The sequence below is a fragment of the Trachymyrmex cornetzi genome, unplaced genomic scaffold, assembly GCF_001594075.2.
Source record: "Trachymyrmex cornetzi isolate Tcor2-1 unplaced genomic scaffold, Tcor1.1 scaffold1716, whole genome shotgun sequence".
Taxonomy (NCBI): domain Eukaryota; kingdom Metazoa; phylum Arthropoda; class Insecta; order Hymenoptera; family Formicidae; genus Trachymyrmex; species Trachymyrmex cornetzi.
The window spans coordinates 83,614-88,409 of record NW_017296328.1 but is presented as its reverse complement, the minus strand read 5'-3'; the positions used below and the strand labels follow the sequence as shown (position 1 = coordinate 88,409).

The 4,796-nt window shown below is 33.7% G+C and overlaps 1 protein-coding gene across 2 annotated transcripts in view; it reads left to right on the top strand.

The window, feature by feature from the left end:
- LOC108759167 (paired box protein Pax-1) overlaps nt 1-4,796 on the top strand; it is an 86,214-nt gene that overhangs the window by 15,129 nt on the left and 66,289 nt on the right. The window lies entirely within an intron of this gene.

Below are 4,796 nucleotides of genomic sequence, written 5' to 3'. Positions count from 1 at the left end.
AACCAATATTTTGCAATTTTTAGTAATTAATATCTTGTTAACTATTGCGAAAATTGGAAAATGGTAGAGGACTTTTCGACTCAGTTTAATCCGCTCTATCTACACAAAAGTGATTGACAAAAAAGGTCGGGACACCCTGTATACTTGCATATATATCATATTTGTAGTCATTCGAATTGCGCGCCGATTGTTTTTCTGGACTATAAACGCAATTAAACTACTTTAGTAATCGCAAATTAAATTGACAAGTAATTTTAATAATTTGGTGCTGAATCAGGCATCATATACTGATGTTCATATGTTAAAAACACTGTTAATAAATTTATCGCGAAAAATATTACCTCGGCCGGGAGCCGAATCCGGATCTCTTGTATTCCGTCGATATAAAGCCTCGGTAGTTAAAGGCTTAGGACATCGTTGTTTACGAGCCTTTAACTACCGAGGCCTTAGTAATATTCTTCGCAATAATTGGTACATGTAAGGAAACAACGTTTTTCAGGCGACGTAATATAAACAATATTTTATGCTGATTCTACAATGAGTTGGTAGTCGGAAGTCTTAGTCTTAATCGGTGAAGTTGGCCAATCAGCTTTAATCGTACAAGTTGGCTATTTGTCAATTTCACCGATAAGACTTAGGATTACCGATTACCGACTCATTGTAGAATCAGCGTTAGAATCTTTATTTTAGACTGCATATGTGAGAACACAATCAATATTAGAAATTAAATGTCTATACGGTTGAAGCTGGATGCTTAAATAATTCAATCATGAAATTAAGTTTCAGTAAGGAACAGTATAGATGTGAATTGAAGTGTAAACACAATGTGTAACTCGTAATACACTGCTTCGAAAGCAACAAAATTATCTATATGCTTGTTATCAGATTACAGTGCCTGAAACTTCGTTTGCCGCCATATTTATACCTTCTCTAATAGTTCAATATGGTAACACGTTACTACATGTCTTTATGACATTGGCGTGCGTTCTTTTCTCGTGTGACCTATATTTTAATAAAACTCAGCCATTTCTGACGTGAGAATATTATTTAGGATGATAATTGGGCTGTTTCTCCTACTTGCATAAATCAAGGTACACAAAAAACGTAAGCAGTAAGATATAAGCAGTAAGTAAATCAACACTTCGGATTTGCAATTGCTCATGTTATTGACTTCCGCTCTACTGTAATTGGCCGATTCACTTACTGCTTATGTCTTATTGCCTTATGTTTTTCTATGTGCTCCAGATATTTAGATTACATGTGTATACATCAGATTATTTTTATTAAGCGTTGTAGAATAAAAAAACAGTATTTTTTAAATCGACAACTTCACAATGATTATTATTTGTTGCCACCATACAAAAAACCCAGGTAGCAAGCTACGTCATTTTGACGTCAGCTTGCTACCAGGGAAATGATACATATTTACTTTAGACAATATGATAAAGTATAACAATAATATGCTTTGCTATAATTTAGAATGAGAAATAATGTTTTGTATTGAATGATTATGCGTGTAGATATATATATATCTATTCTCATGCAATTGTAAGTTTACGCGTAAATAATGATTCATTATTTAGTTTATTCTTTACATTTTTTTTTATTTATGTATTTAAGTACATAATCGTTTGATTGTTAAATCGTTTAATGCAGTTAAGGTATGATTGAAATAAATGCTACGTGACAGTTTATAATACGTTATCTTATCTTCAAATGCATAATTATTGCAGTTGATATAATAATAATGGGACTAGTACCTATATAAATATATAAACAGCATTATAAATGGAGTTTATCGCGGAATTAAATGATAAAACGATATGGTTAACGACAACAATAAACACTTAAAATTTTTTTGTAAGCATGTGAGGTTTGAGAAGAAATTTGCGCTTCTCTCCGTGGAGTATTAAATTTATAGTTATGAGATCTGTTACTGTTGCATGTTATTTTATTGATAATTCTTTTTTTTTTAATCATCGATAACTTTTACATCGACATTTTTAATTTGCAAATTAAGTGAATACACTGAATATACAGAATACACATACACGCACTCGACGCACGCGCGCGTGCGCAAACAAAGAACACAAGACCGTGCATAGGATTTTTGGAGCCTTACTGCACAAGTAAATATGGGGCATCTATAAAAATGAGGATACATGAGCTATGATAAAAAATAAATTCCTCTATAGAAAATTCTATTATAATAACTCAAATAGCCTTTTAAAATAAGAGGATATACTAGCGGCACGTTTATTCGTTAGAAGATGTTTGTCACTTATGTACTATCACAACTATGCGTGCATGTCAGTACATGCAAGACATTCTTCTAGCATTATGAGGATTGCAATCTTAAATGTAGCACTTTATGGTTATACGAAATTCCTTTGTTTTGTATAGAGTATCTTCTTGAGGTTGCTTATAAATGAAAAATCCTCTGTGACATTAACACGAGAAATCGCTAAATGGCAGAATATTTTATTTTGAGTGTTGAAATCGTTATTCCCTCGCATTATGTCTAGTGTTTAAAACTTCGAGACCGCTTAGCACTGGAGGTCCTGATACGGTATATGGTGACCCCCCCCCCCTTTACACGGCCCTGAGTAAACATTGATATAAGATATATCAGTATATAATAATATGTGAAGGTATAAATATACATATACAATGTAAATGAATAAATGTATATATATACATATACAGTAGCGCTTAAAAGTATTTTGTAAGTGATATTTTTACTAATACATTAGCGTACGTTAATCTGATGCAAACATAGATGGCGATGTTGTCACGGGAAAGAGTAACATTTAATTTGTGTTATTGATTGTATATTGAAGGATTAGTTCCTTATTTTTCAACAAATATTTATAATATGATGGATCATAAGTATTTTGTATTGCCAATAATTAGTATAAATAGCAAGTATACGATTATGTAATTAAAATGTTTATATATGTAGGCATTTGTTTACATAAGTTCAAGAATGTCAAAATGCAGAGTATCCAGTAGAATTGAAAAAGTATATTTTAAACACGTTACTGTACACCAAGGAAACTTAGTCTGTGCAAAGCGTTTTAATCTGTCTTAGCAACATGTAAGTGACCGGTGTAAAAAAGAGAGGTTACCTGGAAATGTAAACAGCAAACCAGGCAAGACAACAAAAAGAATGGACAAAAACATTCGAACGAGATCTAGTGCTGGTCCGTACAAATTAAGGAAATAAGGAATGATTTATAGAAAAATTTCAGTTGCAAGCTACATGTTCCAACTGTAAAACATCGCTTGGCAGCTGCAGATTTAAAAGGAAAGATCCTGTTTAAGAAGTGAATGATTAGTGTAAAAAATCGAAAGGTTAGGCTTGCGTTTGCAAAGAAACATTTGACATGAATGAAAGACGATTAGGCTAATGTCCTATGGGGTAATGTACGAGTGATGAGAGCAAGTTCAATTTCTTTTTCTCTGATTATATCGAATATGTCCGCCGTTCTAAAAATAAAAGAAATGATGTTCGATATCAAGTACTCATAGTAAAGCATGATGAAGGTAGCGAAATGCTCTGGGGATGCTTTTCCTGAAATGAGACAGGTTCCTATTTTTTTTTAATATGAAGTAAAATACTTTTTACTATGAAATAATATACGTTCCTTTAAGATGTCTCAATAAGCAAATCAGTGCTTTATAGTAAAAAAAGTGCCCAAAAGATGGATGTTTCAACAAGATAACGATTCACAGTCTTCTTCTTAACTTGAAAAGGACTCTTTAAACAAAACAAAATTAACGTTTAGAGCGACCTAGCTAAAGTCCGGACTCTAATTCCATAAAACATCTTTGGGCAAAAAGTGACACACAGATACTATGTCAAAATTTTTTGAATAGGCTAGAGTTGGACGCTATTTTGCAAAAAGAACGCTTAAAGAAGAATCGTACATAGAAAAGCTCGTAGACTTAATGCTCCATTTATGCGCCGTGACGGTAAAATCACAAGGTTTTGTTACAAAATATGGATGTAGTTCCGAATGAATCTCCGCTCGCGATTAACTTGAAATTTCATATAAATTCATATAAATTCTACTCAATGTGAGAAATAAAAAATGTTGGACGTGGATAATAATTACAACAGTGCGCTTAAGCACATGTACATAACTTTATTTGGTAACACTGCAGAAAAGGGGAGCACTCGCCGACGACTTTGACCTTGATATATGTTGTCAAGGTCATCACCCTGAGTAACCTCCAACAAGTTTTAGCCGTCGCTCGCTATCCGTTAAAAATTAATTAACGAAAAAAGTTTAAAAAATAATGTCTCATTTCTGCTATAACGAAAGTTGTAAACCTATATAGAATCTCGTTTTGTGTTGAAAAGTGTATGTGTGGATTCAGTGGTGGAGTGAAAGTCGTTTCGCGTTAAAAAAACCTAATCCTAACCCAACCTATTTTTTACTTTCGCGTGGAAAGTTGTACATTCAAGAAGCAAAGTTCTACTAGGTTTACAACCTTCCACGTGAAATGAGGGCCACCTCGCATAAAAAAATGGGTTGGGTTAGGGTTAAGTTTTTTAAATGCCAAACGACATGGATTTACAACCTTCCACGCGAAATGAGGGCCATCTCACACCAAAAAATGGATTAGGTTATGGTTAAGTTTTTTTAATTCGAAATGATCCCACCTCTCCCTCTGCTTGGGGGCGCACGACTTCCATGCGAAGCGACTTTCGAAATCGTGACCCTGAGTGATCTTCAACAAGACTTCGAAAATTGCTATATGTGGAAATGCCCAAGCAGGGGGGGGGGGGG